The 21,747-nt window shown below is 47.5% G+C and overlaps 1 protein-coding gene across 1 annotated transcript in view; it reads left to right on the forward strand.

Annotated features, from left to right (window-relative positions):
* Positions 1-21,747, forward strand: part of LOC311359852 (ski oncogene-like) — a 45,574-nt gene that overhangs the window by 1,463 nt on the left and 22,364 nt on the right. The window lies entirely within an intron of this gene.

Here is a 21,747-nt window from a genome sequence, read left to right on the forward strand (position 1 = left end):
TGGTCGTGGTGTGAGTCTTGTTTAGAAGTTTCCCCTGAAGTTTATAGCTCACTGATATCGATCAGTCAGTGTGACCAGATCGATCCATTCAGTGTTGTTGACCGTGCTGGAGGGTAGCTGTAGGAAGCTGCCAATAATAGCCCAAGGGTTTGGTCACTTTTTTTTGACGTACTGTTGCTAATTATCCACCAGCGACAACAACACGCCTCTTGTGTCAATAAAACCATTATTTGCCTGTTAAACACCTCTTGGGGTGAATTTTATTGGCCTCTACTATAAATATAATCTAATTTACCAACAAATGGGGGATTAAGTGCTGAAACAACTGCCTTTTTTTTTTACTACAGACTATTATGTTGTTATTCAAGTATGTGTGGAAATAATGGAATAGGCCTTCAAAGAGGGAGACGCAAAGTCCTTTCCTTGTCCGTTTAAAGTTTCATACCCACCCAAACACACACACCCACCCACAAACACACACAAGGGGCCACACGCACGATCCAAGCACACCGTTTCAATTTAAATCGATTCTGATAAGTTATATTACACTTTTTTTGTGCGTTCCATTTTATGTTTTCCTAATAGTGCTTTCTTGTGTGTCTTCTCCTTATCGACTTCTCGGTGTATGAGCGTGTATGCGTATATGCGTTTCCACCGAGGGGGGGAGGGGGTCGTCATCAGTGTGTAATGGCTTTTCACTTAGCACGTCTCCCCCAGAGGGCTAGCCCATAGCCACTCAGTCAGCGGCGAACTCCTTCTTATCAGGGCGAGATATGCCAATTTGTTGTGTCTGGCCGTCTGGGAAGAAGAAGAAGCCATTACAGCAGAGACCGGATCGGTGAGCCCGTCTGTTGGGGAGCGTCGCGGTGAGCCCGCCCTATACAGTACAGTCGGGGTGTACAGCACACTAATATGTTAACCTAGTTACGTGTTTCTCTTAAAGAGTCGTATAAAGTAAGAAACCGACAGAAATATTTCTGACAGTTTGTCGACAAAACGGTGAGAAACGTTTGGGGTATGGGTAGCGAGGCGTGAGCAAATAATCTATTTATTACACTGGTTGAGCGGGCAGGAGGTTGGAAATGGCACAGGTGGGGCAGGAGAGAAGCAAGAGAATGGCCTCCCACATCCCATTACCTCAGAAATACCCCTGCCACCAAACCATGAAAGGCAAGCTCGGCCATTTGCATGAACTGTTACACATGAATGGGGTCGATGAAGCAGTGCTGGAGGGGGGTGGGGGTATTGTTGTGGAAACATAATATGATCCCAACAAAGTGGGGCATTCAGTTTGCCGCCCCCCTACCCCCCATACACAAACTCGTGGTTACCTATGTGCTACGCCGCCGTGCTAAACTACCATACTTTGGGAACCTTTTTGACGATTTGTATGGCTTTCAGCTAGCTTTTTAAAGTGTGTGTGTATGTTTTAGTATACTTAAACTTAGTGTAAAAACTAACAACTTCTATCGCCAGTCCTTAGAATGAGAGATTTTTGAAGAGCCCCCACCCCCCCTCCCCCCAGTGCACCACACACACACACACACACACACACACACACACACACACACACACACACACACACCCCCCTCTGGCTACCACGACCCTCCCATCCATCCTGGATTACCCAGAGAGGATCTGAGAATAGGTGGACCCCCCCTCTCAGACACATACACGTCCTTTTTTTAAATTGAATAATTATTGTTAAAAGAAATGTTTTTATTTTTTTATTTTTCATTCTTTCTTTCCATCTTCTTATTTGTGTTGAAAGATGATAAAGGAAGATTTTGCATTTTCAGGTTTGTTGCTGAAATCCTAGTTACAGAACATCTGCTTGTCAGCAAATTCTTCCTCATTCATCTCAGTGGGAGAGAAAGAGAGTGTGTGTGTTTAAGGGGTGTGATCTTGGCTCTTGGCACTTTGAGAAAAGTTCTTTGAGGTTGTGACGGTGGCATCGCCCGCCCTGGCACTTTGCGCCTACTGTGTGTTTCTGAAGGCAAGGAAAAAGCGTTTCCCTTTAGAAATATGAACGGAGGTCATGTGACCAAGTCGGGTGTAGTCTCTCAGCCAGACACACAGGAAGTGGTGCGCTTCCACACAGTGGGGCTCTTCCTGTCCTTGGAGGCATTCCGTTTGTGAAATCTGAACAACACAACTCTTGTGCGTGTACACATACACACACACACACACACACACACACACACACACACACACACACACACACACACACACACACACACACACACACTTTCAAGCAAATCATACATTTTCTATTAGCAGGATGCCTACTTTTGTGAAGAATCTTTGGAATTTGCAGCGAAAGCTCTTTCTTGTGCTACGCTTAGTCCCGACTTAAAAGTGCTTGTGATGGCCATTTGTCCCTGTGCATGTTTATGTTAAAACAGAGTGAACCACTCTGTTAAAGGTGCAGAACAGCTGAGTTTAGGTTATTTTATCTATATCTTAAGTAATTCTTTGGTGTGTGGAAAGCCCCACACACTGCTGCAGAGAGCACGATTATGAAGACACTGAGGGTTTTTTCTTCTCATATTTTTCTTGCCTCGTTCTTTTTTCACTGACTCTGCAGCTGTGGAACTTTGCTAGGAACCCCTCCCTCCTCTCCCCTCTTCCCCTCCTCCCTCCTCTCCTCCGCCTATAGGAAAGCTTCATCCTGTGTTTCAGCGTTCAAAAATATGAAGTTAGCAGTTGGGGAAAATTGCAAAGAGGGGCAGAATTCTTTCTCGGCAAGTAAAGTGTGCATATGAATGTGTGTGTGTTTGGATTGGTGTGTTACACACCACACCCATATATATATATATTATATGGGTGTGTGAGCCCTAGCGGGTTTGTGGGTTTTTGTATTATTAAAAGCTGTTTCCTCAAGTCTACAGAGTTTGTGTGCAAAGTAGCAGACACACACAGACAAGCACAAGCACATGCACATGCACACAAACACACCAGGGTTTTTGAGGTCCGCTGGCCTGGCTTGTTTCTACTCATCACCTATGAGGAACTGTAGTCTGCGCGAGCTGTCGGTTATCCTGTTGGCTGTCACCAAAGGTCGGTCAGATCAATACTGTATTGACAGTGGAGTCTTTTCCGTCTAGTGAAACAAAAAAACAGCCTGACGGACAATGATACTTCCTCTCGGAATTGAACGTGGCTCAGCCATCCCCATTCAGAATTAATGGCATATTAGGCATGCATAGCGACATTTGAAACGGTAACACTTTTTTTATTAAGGCAGAGATGGCTTATTAACGATGCCCAGACTGGTGGAATATACGGCACTGAAAATTAAATATCTCTCTTGCATTCGGAATTATGTCAATGAGAGCTTCCTGGTAATGGTTGGTGTAATTATTCCATCGCCCAAATGATATGCAAAAGAAAGTCAATTACAAAGGTCGAGTGTAATAGGCAGCTGAGGCTGTGTGTTCAGAGAGAGGCAGAGAAACACAATAATTATTTTCCACATATGTAGCAACTTGGCCCAAAAAGCCTTTTCTTTGTTCCGCTGTACCTCAAAAAGGCTTATTTTTTTCTTGCTTTGCTGCTAACATTGTCCCAGAAACAAGTCAATTTGGTTATTAATTTGGTTTATTTTCAACTTCCATAAAAAAAACACCCCTCTGGGTCTTTTCGAACAACAAACAGACATATAAAAAAACACTGCCGTGCTGTCGGTTGCCATACGGAAAAGGCTAAATAGATATATCAACCGTGGGCCCGTTACACAGATATATTTTGTCAACCCTGCCAAACAAACGCAGCACGATGCCGCAGAGTTGCATTGGGATCACAGGTTCGCCGGCGTGGTTTTTTTGGCTTGGCACAGGGGATTCAAGTCTTCAAACGAGTGTGGGGGAGGCGGCAGCGGCAGCAGAATAAATCAGACACACCGATTTCTCTTTTTGTAAACCACCCCCTGCCTACACGCAAATCATTTCGGAGGCTTTTTAAAGATGGCCGCCCGAGGCATTCTCTGGGCCTCATTGGCTCTATCTTCATTGTGGATTCTTTTGATTACTGATTTCATACAGCAGTTATTTCAACCAGATTTGCATAGAAAGAAAACAGTTTTTTGTTGTTAATGTTGTTTTTCAAATTTGTAGTCGTAGCTCTTGCAGGTGATCATATCTGGCAATGTTTGAGCCTACTTTGAAAACGGGCCAATCTAGTTGGAAAATCTAACTGATAGAAACACATACACATGCACATAACCGGGCCGATGTCGAAATCTTTTCGGAAGTGCAGGGGCCAAATTTGAAATGTTCTTCCTAGAGTTTTGTCTAACTTTCTATTTAAAGCATGAGAATATATATAAGCACTACTACCCATGCTTCTGTTCTGTCTACTTGAGTTTAAGTCAATTGTTGTTTTGTTTCTATGATTCAAAGATTCATCGAAAATAAACAGAGCAAGAAATTAATTTGCAAACATTTGAGATTGGTGGTCAAAAAGTAAGCTAGACTGCGCGCTATAGTAAATGACTTATGCTCTAACTAAACAACTTTTAACAGTAATCTTTGGTCAACTGAATACCGAAAAGCATTTATATTCTTCAGGCCACTGGTCAAGTTAAGGAAAGAGAATATAAACAAAGATAAAATGATTTGCGACTTGTGGGAGAAGGAAGGAAAAGTGGGGGGGCAAGTGGCCCCCTGACCCCCCCAAGTTCCGGCACCCCTGGCACACACACACGCACGTACACACACATATGAAAATACAATCACAGTGGAGTGTCTCTTTATGAACACAAACAGGACCCAGATGAGGATCAGCAGGCGAGCCACGTTGTAAATGAACCCGGCGAGAGAGAGGCGAGGGCAGTTCATTTTGGGATACTTGCTGGTACATAAATATACCTGAGACCTGGGAGGGATTCTTATCCCCTTTACTGTGTGGCGAAACAAGGGGCTAGGAAGAGGGAAAATATGCCAGAAAACCCCCTGCAAATGTTCCCAAAATATCGTGTAAAGACTGTTTACCGTGCACAGTTTCAACAGAACAGACATAACACTATTGATGTTCTGTATAAAATAACAAAATGAAAATACTCCATCTAATAAACATATCAATGTCAGTATGTCAGTATGTCAGTCAGTATGTCAGTATGTCAGTCAATGTCAGTATATCAGAATTTATTTATATATAAATAACACATACAAATGAATATTGTTTACAAATCCAAATATAATATGTTATCTGTATCGTTCAGCCTTAACCAACATAAAGGGAAGATAGCACGGTTTCCGGGGCCGACTCCCCCCGCCTGCGTAGCGCCCCCCCCCACTGGTCACCCTGACGGCGAGTAGCATCAGCACGCAACGATCGCCATCATGGAAGAAGCATACACCCAGCCAATAGCATTGGCTGGGTGTCCTACACCCTTGCTAAACCGCCCAATTGAGCGTGAGGCTAACAGCTAACCGTTAGCCATTCATTATGCTCCCCGGATAGCGAGGGCTCGTAGCGTGTGTCCAGTCAGAGAACCTGACGGCCTGATCATTCAGGTGTGTTTTCACGTGGAAAATAAGCCCCATAAGCCCCCCCCCCGCCCGCTCACCCCCCCCCCTTTTTTGGTTCTTGTTGTGAAATGGTGAACTATGACGACTGAACAGGGGCCTAACATGCTAGCCTCCCACCATGTGTCATTTCTTTACGGCCATTAAATGTTGATGTGCCATGACTGTGGGCGGGAGAGGACCTCTGTGTTTATTTAATGAGCGGCCTGTTGAAATATTCAGCGACGCCAGGCATGGCACGCCAATGCCTGGCGTCTTCCCCCCCCCCCCCCCTTTCAAACCTCACCGCCATCTGCCAACGCTATCGCCTCAGCTCACCTACAGGGTCGGTCCCTGTCGTGCGAGAACCCACCCTGTCTGAAAAGCGTTGTCTCGACAAATTTGCCGTTCAGTTGGTTCAAGTACAATTCTGACTTTGCCTTTATTATGAATGTGAAGTAGAAAGAAATACATTATTTTCGCGTATTGAGCAGAGAAACTTTAATCTTTGCTCCGTTCTGGAATGTTTGTATCTTCGCGGTTACCAGCGGGTCAGAGTTCTGCAAGGTTTCCTCGCTCCAGGTATTTACGAAACAGACAGACAAACGTGAGAGTTTGTCCGTCCGTTCACCCACACGTTCTGCAAGTCTGTTTGTTTTGACGTTAAGCCGCTCGTATCCCGCTCTGAAAAGACGCCAGGCTGTTCTCACACCGTGTCCCGAGGAGTGGCGAGCCTATGTGTCGATGGATTTAGTTGCGGTGGTGTGACGTGCCACCTCTCTCTCTCTCTCTCTCTCTCTCTCTCTCTCTCTCTCTCTCTCTCTCTCTCTCTCTCTCTCTCTCTCTCTCTCTCTCTCTCTCTCTCTCTCTCTCTCTCTCTCTCGGCGATGACGACGGATGTCAGATGTCACTTCCCCACTTCCGTCGTCCCGAGTCTCCCTTCAGCTGCCCCATGATCGCTGTCACGCAACAAAACACCCACACACAACGCTACTACACGCTACTACTACTGCTACTACACGCCTCACAATGCATCACGTTGGCTGTGCTCGCGGTGGTGCGGAGCAGGTCAGCGAGTTGAACAGGGCTCTAACATTGTTAGGATAAGGGAATTCAACTCCCAGGCACCAGCATGTTAAAACATTAATGCGCTCCCAGCTGAACAGAGCGGTGGCGGTGGCGGTGTGGGGTGTGTTGGGGGGGTGGGCGGGGGGGGTGAGTAGCGTCTATGCTCGGCTGCCTGCTACACTATACCTTAACAACAGAGTGGTAGAACTGATTATAGTATAGAGATTACAGTCATTTGGTGGGCTTGACCGCGGCAGTCTGGTATTAATGATAGCCCTTGAAGAGAAAGTAGCCCTCTTTAATGTTGGCACAGGAAGACAAAAAACAATGAACAGCCTAGATCAGCTGTGTGTGTGTGTGTGTGTGTGTGTGTGTGTGTGTGTGTGTGTGTGTGTGTGTGTGTGTGTGTGTGTGTGTGTGTGTGTGTGTGTGTGTGCGTGCGTGCATGCGTACGCACACGGAGAAGCTTACTAGCATGGCCAGGACTGGTGATGGTGACGAGGGTGGGGTGTGGGACAGGGGGGTTTGTTATGGGGAGGGGGTTTGAATATTTTGTTGCTGAGTCAGGCTTGGACGTCTCTTTGTGTGTGTGTGTGACAGAGCTGAACCAACACCACCCCTCCCCCAATCCCCCCCAACACATGATCAAAACATTTTGGGGGATGACCTGTCCTCAACCTCTCTTTTTTTGGGTGGGGGGTTGGAGGTCAGCCAATCAGGCGCCAGGGAGCGGGTCCAATGGGACAGATGGCTGCATGCGCAAAAATTAGGCTAATAGCTAACCTTGGCATTTAAATATTGAAATATTTAAAATATTGCCTTTTAACAGCATAATGACAGTTGAACACCGTATTGCGCAACAATACCCAGGCGCTTGTTTTTGCACCGAAAAACAACATCATGTTTCGGTCGCCAAAGTGCGCCTTGCCGCTCCAAAAAAACGTGCGGTGACATTTGAGCGTCACCGGCGTCCTTGGCCTGGATTGCTGCGCAACTGTGTGTATGACTGGCAGTGGCGATAGTGTGGCGTGTGCGTGGCAGTGTGGCGTGTGTGTTTGCGTTCTGCAAGCTTGTTCTTGTGTGTTTTATTTTGACGCTCACAGATCGGCTGCAGGAGGAGATTAGCATGAGCTAGCTGCTGATTCCCTTGCCCATCTGCTCGTCTCCCACGGAAACGACTGACTACCCCTCCCCCCACCCCCCCCCCCCCCCCCCACCCACACACACACAAACACCCAACACATACACACACGTCTCCTACATCTCACAGAAACACACACACACACACACACACACACACACACACACACACACACACACACACACACACACACTCACGTACATACATAAAAAGTCACACATATACATAATTATATATTCACACAGACATGTAGAAAAGAGTCATAGACACATACATTGCTGTCACACACAAATATAAACACAAGAGCGCGCACACACACACACACACACACGCAGGTTTGATATAGTGCTCTTCTCCATTTGATGTATTAAAAAAACACATACTATCAAATATTGTTCTCATGTAAATAAGAATAAAAACATTTGTCAGAGAGATCCCCTCTCCTTAACCAGGCTAAACATGACCAAAGACTGAAGGTATCTTCAAAGAACAACAACTAGCACGCGTAAGACTGGCACAGTTAAAGGCTCTGGTAGAGTTATCTCAGCCGCTATACTGTGTCTCTTATCTAACGCTCCCAAGCAGGCCAGGGGGATAGTGAAGTCGGTTTCACACTGAAGAGCATCACTCAGTCAAACGGAAGAGTGAAGTTAACATTTGCTAACAATCACTAGCAACGTTAGCTCCCCTAGGCCAATGACAGCAAATGAAAAAACAGAAACAGGGGAATATAAAGAAAGATTGTATTGGTGGGGGAGGAGGGAGACACCGCTGTCCCTAGACAACCTCTCTATTTTGTGGAGGGCTGGTGGGGGGTTGGGCCGATCAGCCTGGCCTAGAAGTGACATGGAAGGCCACCTCCCAGGGGCTTCTGGGGGCAGCATTGTTTAAACGGGGATGGGTGGATGGCTGTCGGCTCACGGCCCATTGTTGCGCTCCTATTGTGGGGGCTATCAGCTGGGGGTTCTGTGACACTGGAGGTGGACAAAGCAGACCCCCACCCCCCAACACCAACATGCCTCATCATTTTTTTTCCTACCCTGCTCTTTCTCCATGATCTTCAAATGCGGCTAAAAACAAGATTAACATAAGGCAAGCTTATGGTTTGAGTACCGATTGTACCACTATGTGTGAGAACAGGAACACATCACAATATCAGTGGTTGGATGATGTAATGCCAGCATTATGGTGGAACAATTAGATTAGCTTAGCTTTTGGTGCGACACACAAAAAGGAACAGGGATGTTTGTGTAACGAAGCAGAGATGATTGCCGTGTGAATTACATTCACCCTCTCGGCCGGTTTGATAAAAAAGCAGTGAGATTAGATGCACATTATTAAACCCAGACAAGGCAATCAGGGAAATAAGATAGGTGGTTATAAGGTTGTTACATGATCACATTGTGTGGAACAGGCGCTATCTATCTGGCACTGTCTAGGTCTCTGGCACTGCCGGGAAGGCCCGGTATTTTCCTAGTGGGACGCTGTTTACAGATAGCATCTCTGGAGTGCATGTGATCTCTAGTTGTTGTGTCCATCGCCATGTCTAGCCACTCTGGGTTTTTACCCTGACTGTAAGGAAGGTTTGGGGTGGTAGTGTTAATCACAATTTTAGCACGAAGTAGGGCTGGCCCGAAGTGTGTTATTGATCCAACGAGGTGGTCATTGTGAACTTTGACTGTTTAGAGGCCGTTTCCGCCTGTTATCGCAACAATGACTCACAGGAAACGGTGAGCGATACGCACGCACGGCCGATTATAAAAACATTTACAAACCGCAAGCCACGTTTTGCCAATTGGCTTGTGTTCGTAGTTCAAACATAAAGGGGATCTGCTTCCTTATGATATTGACGGAAGGTGGGTTCCAATAAGGAAAGCCTCTGCAAGCATTGTGTCGGTCTCTTTTTGGCAGCCATTTTGGACGTTTCGACAAACCCTGGTGGGTTTGGATTTCTTTCTCCAATGTGGGAAAAACACATCGAGCATGCAACCACACCTCCGACCTCACCGGATAAAGAAGTGGGAGATACGGGGCTGTTAACGAAGACGTGTGTTTATTTATACGTGTGTGTGTGTGTGTTTACGTGTGTGTGTGTGTGTGTGTGTGTCTGTGTCTCCCGGCATCACGGTTACATATAGGGATATATAGGTCCCATGCAGTCTCACCTTACACCTCAGGAACCGAGTGTTGGAAACCATGACAGCTAAAAGACATGAACACCCCCTCTCGCCCTCCACTACCTCCACCACCACCACCCCTCAATCCTATCAACCTCGTCCCACCCCATCCCCCAAATGACTGAGTTATTGATCTGGCTATTGCAGCGCCACTCTGGCAAATGAAGCGGCGCAGCAGACGTTAAATAAAACAATGTGCTGAAAGCAGATCCTCCACGACCTGGCTCCTCCACGCCTCCTTCTCAAGTGCAGGCAGAGTCCTCTCCACACACACACATACGCATACACACACACAGACACACACATTCTCAAACACATATATTAAGTCAAGCCCATTGATTTCCCATCCCAAGCTCCTCCCCTATGTCTCACATAATCCACCCACCCTTCCCTCCCCCCCCAAACACACATACCCTACCCCCACTCACATACACCCCCCAACCTCACATACACACACGCACGACACGCACACATGCACACGCACGCGCACACACACACACACACACACACACACACACACACACACACACACACACACACACACACACCCACAGACATGAAGACACACACTCACAGAGCACAACATGCACAAGCCTTCAAAACATCTTCCAAAATGTCTTCAGGCACAGAGCCATCTCTCAACACGCACACGCACACACACACACACACACACACACACACACACACACACACACACAGCTCTGACGGCAGACAGTGGCAGCTCTTGAAGCCTGCTGGTCTATAATTACTGTAATTGTAGATCTCTAAGACAAGGTAATGTGGAGACCCGGTATCCGCCTCCTACCCCTACGCTGAACTGAACGGCTGCAAGTACAAAGACATTATTTTCACCCTTCACCCGCCCCCCCCCCCCCATCCCTCAACCCCCAAACCACCATCTCCTGCCCCCCCCCCCCCCCATCCCCACATCGAGTGGCAAGAAGAGACAGAGAGAGAGAGATGGAGAGAGAGGTAAGGAAAAGAGAGACTGCCAAGGCTATCTTCAGCAGTGTAACATCTGTTTACATTAAGACAACTACCATTTATATACATCTCTCCAGTCAGTGACCTGTGTGTGTGTGTGTGTGGGTGGGTTGGGGGTGACCAAGCCGCCTCATTTTGTGTGACCTCTGCCCTTTGTGCAGGGCTCATCTGTCTGCTCTGTTTAATTATCTCCATGCACACCAATACGCACATGCACGCACACACACACACACACACACACACACACAGGTCAGGGCTCTGTTTGAACCTTGCCCTCTGGAGCTGCATGGTTGCCGTCCACAGACTGAAAGGAAGCATGAAGTGATGCAAACTGCAAACACACACACACACACACACACACACACACACACACACACACACACACACACACACACACACACACCCCCCATACTTCCTTCCTGGTCTCCCCTCCCCTCTGCAGGCATAGCTGCTGCTTGTCTGCATGACTCTGCTGAGGGATAAATCAAACATCTGTGTGTGTGTGTGTGTGTGTGTGTGTGTGTGTGTGTGTGTGTATATGCGTGTTTGTGTGTGTGTGCGTATGTTTTATGTTTGTGTATCTTTGAGGGAAGCACAGTGTATCCAATTTATATCGATGTTGCACTAGGAATGAATAAATGAGCCTATTATGTAATGTTGTGAAGACTGTGAGTGCCACAGGGGGAAGGGCCTTTTTAGGAAATCGACGTTTAGTAAAAAACATAAAGTTACGTTTAGTTAAAAGACCCGAAGAAGAAGAATACAAGGGCTGAGTGTATTCTGTGGATGCTGTCTCTAAAGTAAGAATGATGCAATGTAATAAATAGTGAATTAATAACTGTAGGGTATTCTTTGTTCATGAAATTAAACACAATTTGACTATAAAAGTATAATGGGGAACAGGCTTTTAATTTGACACCAACGGTGGTGCTACCTAAGGCTTTAGACTAAGTATGCTTTGAAATTATGTCGTCAAAATAATCCCGCTCTGATATTTTATCCGTATCCGGCAGCAAGAGCCTGTGTGTTGTTTCTGCACACGGAAATCCAATCTCAAGTCTCTGGTTTGCCCCCACTTGGCGTCAGGAATGTTACCTTACAGTAACAAGGTCACTTTCTGGAGCATTTCTAAAAGAGAGAGAGAGAGAGAGAGAGAAAACAACTCAAGGGCGAGAGAGTGAGAGAATGGAGTAAGACATAGAGTCAGAGATGAAGAGACGGAATGAAAGATGGAGAGAGAAGGGCGAAGACAGAAAGAGATGGAGAAATAAAGAGAGCGGAAGAGACAGAAAGAACTCAACAGAAAGATGGAGAGAGACAGAGCGAGAGAAAGAGACAGAGTGAGAAAGCCTGAGAAAGAGGGAAACCAGGATCCAAAAAAAATCTCCACATGTTTGATTTTCCACAGAGCCGTCTGGATGTTTTTCTACGGGGGAAACGGAGACGGGAGGCAGTGTTTAGTCTTGGCCCCAAGGACAGAGAGAGAGGTGTTATGTCTCCCGTTCAACCCCTGCACTCAGGGCCCCCTTCTGGGTTCTTTTTCCTGCACTGGACGGGCCCCACCTCCAACCATCAAAACTACCACCCCCCCCCCCCCCCCCACGCACACACTCATAGACACACCAAAATGTTAGACACACACACACACACACTCAAACCCGCATGCTCGTACAGATACATTCATGCGTGCACCGTACACACACACAAACACACACACAGACACAAACACACACACACACCACCTTGCTGGCGCTCTGATCACCATATAAGCCAGGCAGGAAGCTCTGTGAAACATCAGATTTCACTTCCTGCAGAAATCAATACATCTCAGCTCCTGCAGAGGCATGTGCGCCCCCCCCCCCCCCCCCCCACACACACACACACACACACACACACACACACACACACACACATAGCGTGTTTCATACTAAGACCTAGAGCAACCAAATAAAGTCCAGAATATTAAAAATAATTCAATGCCAGAGCTGGACAATTTTGACAAAATCCAATAGCACAATATTTGGGCCACTATATCTGCATACCAAGGTTAACAATTTTAAAAGCAAAACCAGCATCCAGAGCTAGTGTTACTGTACGTGTGTGTGCACGTGTGCGTGCGTGTGTGTGAGTGAATTGACAAAAAAGATGGAGTTATAGATGGATAGCCCCCCTCCCCGGACCCTCCCCAGCCCCCTCCCTCCCTCCCCCGAAGCCGTAATGAAATGATGGATCCCTAGTGTGGATGGGAGGAGAAGTGGAGCGATGACCTCACAGGCACCTAATCGGCACTGAGGGACAACGTGGCGGCTAATGTGTCCATTAGCTCTCTCCTCCTGCTCTGACACCAGCTAGCTAACAGACAGAGAGAGAGAAATACAAGGAGGAGAGTGAGATGGAGGACAAACACACAAACGACACACACACACACGCGCGCACACACACACTCATTCAGTCCTCTTCCACACACATAGAGTACCCCATGTCACCAGAAACTTGGGCCCATTCCCTCCTCCCTATTGTCACACTTTGTTTGGTCTGAGGACCCCACAAGTTTGCTTGAGTACGATTTGATACAATATCCACTTTGAGTCTGTGTTCTCACTGAAGAAGGTGTTGAGTGCTGTTGTTAGCACCAGATAATCAATGAGTTTGTTCTGGTTACAAAGAAAGAGAGAGTGTGGGTTTGAAGGTTTTCAAGAGGATTGATTTGTTGGGATGGTTATTCAGTCCACAAAAACCCAGCAATACTACAGATGCCCCCCAAATCTCTTACTGTCATTTCTCCCAGTCGTAGGCCATGTGAATTGGCCACACAATGCAGTACAACTCTCTCCCATTCTCTCTCTCTCTCTCCCTCCCTCCCTCCCTTGCTGTCATGCTTTCCCTCTTTATAACTCTCTCTCCAGTGCCCTCCCTCTCTGGTAGATTTCAAGAGAACAAAATGTCCGGAGGATGTGTGCAAGAGAAAACGCTAGCGTGCTAGGGCTACCTCTCTGCTTTGCTTCAAAAATGAAAAACAACATCCATCGCTCTTTGTGCCACCACTCACAGAGACAGACCTAGTGGGTCGAAAAATAAATCCCCCGACACACACACACACCCTGACGCAGCCCCACATCGAAAAACCAAAAAAACAACAACAGAAGCCGCTAGCCCTTACGGTCAGAGGTTAGCGATGTGCTTGCAAAAAGGCGTCCGACTGTACAGGCACTGTCAGACTCAGAGGTCACAATAAAGTTAATTTCAATAGCCGAGAAAAGAGGAAAACAGCGGAAGGAAGTTTTCCATTTCGTCTTGGAAAAAGCACTCACACACATTTACACACACGCACACACACACCCACACCCACACCCACACACACGCCCGCCCGCCCGCCCGCACACACACACACACACACACACACCACTTCCACTTCCTTCCTAACTGAGGCCATGTTGGCTAGCTTGTGTTTTTCCATTTAATAAAGTAAGACTAGCCTTTATTTTCTCTTGTCTGATAAATTTGTCATGGGCTTTCAAGAGAACAAAGGTGAGGCAGTGTAGTCGTCGTAACTTAGTGTGTGTACCTATGAAAGCGGGACACCATATGACCTGATAATCACACTGGTAACACTATTTAAAATCTCGACACAGATCTTAATACACAAACCGATAGCGATCACCCCATGGGTTGAACCGATCTGCGGTGAAGGTCTTTTCAGTCATCTGTGTTGCCAGTGTGTAGCATGTTGCTAACAAACCCAACGCCCTCTTGCGTCTTTGTAGGGGGGGGGCCTCTGTGGTTGTCTGTGCTAATCGGCAGTAACACAAGCCCACCGAGGTTAACAGTTGAACCGCAGTCGGTGAACTCGAACCCGAGCTGTGGATACGTGACCCCGATGCACCGAGCAGAGCGTTGGCCCAGCACCTCGCCGAAGGGAACGAATGGGAAGGGCTTATTTTTATGCTAGGTGCAAAGTCCAAAGTCCCGTTTGAAATCGCTAATTTGGCCCGAACTCAAGTTCACTGATCTGAGGCCAATATGGAAATGAGATATGCAGAAAACACACATTGTTTGCTGTAGGTGTGTGTGTGTGTGCGTGTATTTGTGAGTGTACAGTATGTATGGGTGTACGTTTGTGAGTGTGTGTGTGTGTGTGTGTGTGTGTGTGTGTGTGTGTGTGTGTGTGTGTGTGTGTGTGTGTGTGAAAGCATACGTGTGTTTCTCTTTTCTCTGTGTTTTAGCTCTATACCTGTGTGTATGTGTGTGTGTGTGCAGTCAAGGGGAATCTCTTTACTATTGGAGTGTGTGTGTAGGTTTGAATGGGAGCTACAGATGGTGTGATAACTGCACAGGGGAGATAAAGGAGGAGGAGAGGAGAGGAGAGGACAGGAGGAGGAGCGATAATGGCTGTACTTAAGTGTGTGCCAAGGTGCCAGACAGTGGCAGTCCGCTGCGACAAAGCCTCCTGTCTCTTTCCTCTCTCCCTTTCTCTCTCCCTCTCAGTCTCTTGCTCTCTCAGTCTCTCGCTCTCTCAGTCTCTTGCTCTCCCCCTCGCTCTCTCAGGCTCTCTCTCTATCTCTCTCCCTCTCAGTCTCCTGCTCTCCCCTCGCTCTCTCAGGCTCTCTCTATCTCAGACTCTCGCTGTGGCTTGCTCCTCTCTCTCTCTCTCTCTCTCTCTCTCTCTCTCTCTCTCTCTCTCTCTCTCCCGCTTGCTCAGTCTCTCTCTCTTCTGCTTTCTGTCTCTCTCTCTCTCTCTCAAAACTATTTTGTTCACTAGGAAGGAGCTAGAGCATTGAGTGAAAGACAGCCTTTTGTAGAAAAAATATCAACCCGAGAACAACAACAGTTCTCTCTTTCTCTTCCTCTCTGTACGTCTCTCACTCTTGGGCTTACAGCGAGAGAGGAAGGGTCGGGGGGGGGTACAATATATACAAATCCGGGGGGGGGGGGGGGGGGGGGGTGAGAGACGCTGTGAGAGACGGTGAGAGACGTGAGCGAGAGACGCCAGTCTAGTGAGTGGTGTACGTATGAACGAGTACGAGTGTGCACTAATGTGCCTCCCCCACACTTTATCCTGTATGCTAGCTGCGATTGGAGCACTAATGCCGTTGCTAAGCAAATCTCTGGCTTCCTGCACGGAATCAGAACAGGATGACTGCTTCCTGGCTGGCGAGCATGGCTCGACTACGGCACACGCACACGCGCGCACACACACACACACACACACACACACACACACACACACACAAAAATCTGTAAACTGTTCACAAAATACAGGAAATGCGGAACTGAAAACCCGCACACAAACACACACACACACACACACACACACACACACACAGACTTGCTAGACTTCCAGGCAGGGTTGGTAGACTTAGAGGCTAGAGTGGCGTTGGAGCTGTCTGCCGCGTGTAGCACGGGCTTCCCCCCTGGGAAGAAGGACGAGTCTGTCTGTCTTATTCGTTCATCCGCCTGGCCTCCTAAGACAGAGGACAGAGGCTAATTATAGCGTTCCGCTCCCTGCTGCACATCAGTGACTAGGCTACGCCTGCTATCATCGTGGCTAATGTCACGTCTTACTCTACTAAAGGGTGGCTTGTACGCCTTTCCACTCAGCAGACTCCAAAAAAACACAGAACCCTTACATTGACTCTTTCCCTTTTTTTTTTTTTTCATTCGCGGTTCGCTCACAGGCCAGGCTCACTTGTCTAGCTCGCAGACACACTACACACGGGCTGTGGTAGTAGAAACGCTGGCTGCGGCTAAAACTGTCACGTTTCACGTCAGACGCCGACCACACCACACTTTCACCCACACCTTGAGGCCGCCAGCCCCCCTAAATCTAGCCTAGCCTACATTAGCAAAAGGTCAGTCTAGCCAGCTAGCGACCACGGTGTCTGGTTGCTAGTTTAGCGCGGGCCAGCTTACCCGACGGCAGGGCGCTGCGTGCGTTTTTTTTTTCCGTAAGGTGAGACAACGACGGCTTGGGGGGGGCGGTGTCGTCTGTCAGTCGGTAAGCAAGACAGGTGTAGAGGTGTAGAGGTCAATTCCTGAAGGTACTTTTTAATTAAAGTGGCGGACACGGCGGCACAGCCAGGAGGGGTAGCATGGGGCATGCGCCGCTGCACTCTGGTTCCTGAGACCGGAGACGGGGCCGTGCGATGATTAGCGTGTCGGCAAAGTCAAGAGGTGACACGATCGAGACAAGCCCTGATGTCAGACTACACGTTTACAATGTCGGGAGTATGCGTCCCGTACGGGGGAACGGGCGTATCGCGTTCGGGTGTCTGTTTGCGTGTGTATGTAGGCCCGCTCTGGATACGTATTGCAAATATGTTCTGATCACCCACCTCAATGCTTTTAAACCCTTTTACCATAGCACAAACTGGGCACATGTAATATATAAATTAACACAAACTACCTCCGAACGACCTAAAAGGACGATAACAATGCAAAACTACATAATGTCGTCCCATTGTAGCGTTGTAAGATTTCTCACAAACAAACACATCCTCAATATGCTCACTATTATTATTTATGGGAGCGCTTTGAGCAGAGGAAGGTTGTTAAATGACAGACAGGTCCAGAGAAACAGCGTTCTGGTGGGCCAACAATACGAGCATGTGTGAGAGGCAGGGTGAACAGCTCTGAGCACAGAGGAGGAGGCCTCCTGTGTGGCTAGGATGACCTGATTCCAGCCAGAATCGCGTGCTTCAGTACAACTTCTCTCTCTCTCTCTCCCCCCACCCCACTCTCCATCTCGCTCTCTCTCGATCTCTTCTCTTCCCCTCCCTAGAGCTTTTCTATATATTTCCCACCTTCTCTACCCCTGCTTGTGCGCTCTCTCTCTCTCTCTCTCTCTCTCTCTCTCTCTCTCTCTCTCTCTCAAGTGCGCATCACTGCCTAGCACAGCCCAGGCACAGCCCTGCAGCACAGCCCAGTTAAACACACACACACACACACACACACACACACACACACACACACACACACACACGTGCACAGGCCTTCTAGCCGTCACTAGACTCTGCAGTCCCTTAGGGCAGCTGGCCTGCACACAACATTTAGCTAGGCACTTTTTATAGGAGCTAATCTATAACGTACAAGCCTATGAAATAACTTATAGACAGACAGACTGACAGCCCGGCTGGCTGACCGCCATTGCTGACAGACAGACTGAGATAGATTTGAAACTAGGCCACCAGTGAAGAGAAGGGTGTAAATAGTTTTCAGCGATTTACATTTTACTACACAGTATGTTGTGTGTAGGGGCCAAACACACACAAATACACATGCACACATATATTAACACACACACCATGTATACACACGTAGACGCACATATACCCTTACACACATCCTGTATATGCACACACACAAGCATAACCCCTCCCCTCAAGCTCTGTGGACCGTTCAAAATTGGCACACAATCTGGACTAGTTGTATTGATTAGACTAGTTTTGACTAGTCTCTCTCCCTGGTCTCTCTGAGGCCCTTTTTGAGAGGATGATCCAATGCCTGTCGTCCCCAATTATTCAGACACGGGCCCTGGCCTCCAAAACTCCTCCTCATAATCCCTCTTTTCTCTCTCTCCCCCTCTTTCTCTCCCTCTCCCTCTCCCTCCCCCCTCTCTCTCTCAGTCCCCAATACCCACTGGCCTCCAACTCAGTGTTTATGTAAGTTGTGCCGACAAAGTTTTGTAATGGGTTGTCCCTAAAATGTTGTCACTCTCCTAGCTTAATGTCTTCTTAGCCTCATAGCTAGCCGGCTAAGCTATTAAGCTAAATACAAGGTCACGGTGTGCTCGCTTAATACATAGCTATACTTTTTCCATCTGGGTGTTGCGGTACAGTTTTAAGCAGTTTTGTGGTTTGAGAAGGTGTCTGGTAGGGTATAAAAATCGGGTGCCCTAGATGCCTTGGCAAGTGCAGGCTCATTTGAGGAGCTCCATGGGTACTAAGCCTTGCTCAGACATGGAGAACATATCTTCTTCTCCTGCCTCACTTCCTCTAGGTCTAGCCTCCACACCAAGTAAAGAGCCCTGAAAACTAGCTTTGTCAGTTTTGGCCCTGGCCCTGCCTCGCCCTACATCCTGTCCCCCTCGGTCTCCCTCCTGGGGGGGAAGGCGGGAAATGGCAGGGTTAGCGGTAGCGTTAGCATCGAGAACCACAGTGTCTGCCTTGGAAGTTGGAAGTTGTTAGCAACTTTGTAGAACCCTCCTTCCTCTCCCCATCGCAAGATCCCAAATTAGGGAGTGGTGTATTTTACTTAAGGCTAGCCCAGGTCCTACAAAACGTTTAGAGTGAGTGTGCGTGTGTGTGTGTGGGGGGGGGGTGGGGGGGGGCTGGGGAAGTAGAAACCGCTACTGTGTCTTTCTAAACTCCCAAAAGCTGCTTTTCAGATTACCAGCACTGCAAACTAAGGTAATCGCCCCTTGGCACGAGAAGAGCTTACGGAGCATCGGCGCAAATGCTGCACAACCTGTTGCCATCTCCACCTGGCTCTGTCAGAGAGACACAACCAACCGGTGTGGCTTCTTGTGTTTTGCGATGGCATTGCAGTCCCATGTATGATATTGGCCCTGCGTATTCATTGTGTGTGTTGGGATCGCGTGTGGGACTTGGCACCCAATTGCTCATTGACCAAATCAGAGACACACTGCAGTGCCCGGTCTTCGCCAGAGGCGGTGTTGTCCCTTCTGTCCAATGTTGGTTTGTCAGTCCTTGGTACCACAGCAGCACAACAACAGCAGCAGCAGCAGCAGCAGATCTGCTCAGGTGGTGCCAACTGGCTGTACACACCACTGATCCCCTAGCGATTACTGGCCCTGTTCGTGTTCTGCGTCCGCAGCCAGGACACGTGAAGCAGCTTTGTGGATGAGTGTTGCAGTGCACCTTAAAAAAAACTAGTGCTGGAAAACAACAAACACATTTCATGAGGTCAGGTGGTTTACCCTCAATGAAGGTCTGACTAGCCATTGGTCCACCTGTTGCCCTACTCCATCACATGCAATGTACACAAACACTTCATAGTGAAATATTCCTACACCTGGCCCAGAGCAACGTTTAGAAACATGCGGCTAAGGAGCAGGTCAGGGTTTGGCTTTTTGCTCTATCCTAGCCCCATATTGCTGTTTACTATTCTTAAGAACCAAACTAAGTTCTTCTCCTTGAGGTAAAAACCTCAAGGTGGGTTGTGATTGGCCAGTGTGGTCCAAATTTTAATGAGTCCTGATTGCGATTCCCAAAAGTACTCCAGTACCGGGTTAGAAAAAATAGGAAAAAATAACATTGGAAAAAGTGAGCTTAGCAGAGTGAGGACCTCAACACCAACATGTGTGTGTATGTGTGTGTGGGTGTGGGTGTGTGTGTTTGTGTGCGTGTGTGACCAGGGCCCAAATCCACCCAGAATAAAACCAATGTTCTCTCATATGCTTTGCATCAGGCAGAAACATTCAAATGACGTCAGGGCCTGACAGAGAACCCTTGTGTATGTGTGTGTGTGTGTGTGTTTGCGGGTGTGTGTATTTGCATGCGTGTGTGTGCAAGTGAGTGTGTGTGTAAAGGAAGACATGAGTCCTGGTTTCCAGATGTGGTGTGAGAAGGAGGAAACCAAAGAGAACAGGATGTATAAAGAAAAAAGAAAAGTGTGACGATCCAAAACAAAACCAGATTTATCGCATGCGTTAAGGTTTTTCGTTCCCAAGGTCCTCTGTTATTTCTGCGTTGATTGTGTTTCTGCGTTGTTTGGATTTTTTTTTTTTCCATCGGTGATCTCTTAAGTACACATGTTGATTTAGAAACTATCTCCATGTTCCGGTATCGCAATGAAAGAAGGATGAAACAGCTTCTGAATAGGGTCTCCACTAGTATAAAGATCTTCAACCTAGTACGGTAATCAATATCACTGCATCAATCTCATTCAAGTGTCTTAATAACCATAATAACATCAACATCTATGTGACCTTTTTGTCATATTTTGATGACAACAATAAATGGTGATTTTTTTTTCAAATAATTAGCATTTACGAAACGTGTCAAATTGTATAGTTTACACATACTTTAGCCGCTAATGGTTAGCCAACCAGACAAATGAGGAAACTTCGAGCAGTTTCTCATTCTTGGTTAAAACGGAAGCAAGCGCGACATCAAAACTGCCAGGACCTAAAAATGACCCCCCCACCCCCTGTAATTCAACCTGACCCCTTGCTGACCCCCTCCAGCCCCAGCCGAGCTCCTCTGGTCCATTAAATGGTGGCCATAAAAAAAGAGGTAGGGGGCTGCTTGTTACTGTTGCCATGAAATGCACATATGGGTACAATTACGCCTTTCAGCATCTGCACCTAGCAGAGGTCCTCACATGGTAGCTTATGCAGGTGTGTGTGCGCGTGTGTGTGTCTGTGTGTGTGTGTTAGGGTTTCGTAGAATTTTATAAAGTCCAGACATAACACACACACACACATGGGCAGGTATTTGTGTTTTTACTGGGTGGTGGAGGCTGTAAGCTGGCCAAGGAGAGGGGGTTGTGGGGTGTGGAGGAGGAGTCTGGGTCTGGTTCCCTCATAGGACACAAACGTTGGGAGTGTTTAACTTACAGTAAGATGAGACACCAGGGAGCAGAAGAATAGTCCTTTGTGTGAGCCAATGTCCCGCCATTTTGGATCATCTATGCATGGTTATGGCAGGTTTACACCTGTGATTCAAACATAGTGACTCAAAGTAGTTTTGCTTCATCTGAGTAGCAATCGGGTATCAATGACAAACCCCCCCTCCCCCCAAAACCACAATCAGATCTGATCACCCACCGATGCTTTAAGTTGTAAACGAAAAACAGTTCCAAATTCAATGGTGAAACAATCAGGTCTTACCAGTGTATAAATTCACCCCCC

Source organism: Micromesistius poutassou (genome assembly GCF_964030765.1).
Source record: "Micromesistius poutassou genome assembly, chromosome: 15".
NCBI lineage: Eukaryota > Metazoa > Chordata > Actinopteri > Gadiformes > Gadidae > Micromesistius > Micromesistius poutassou.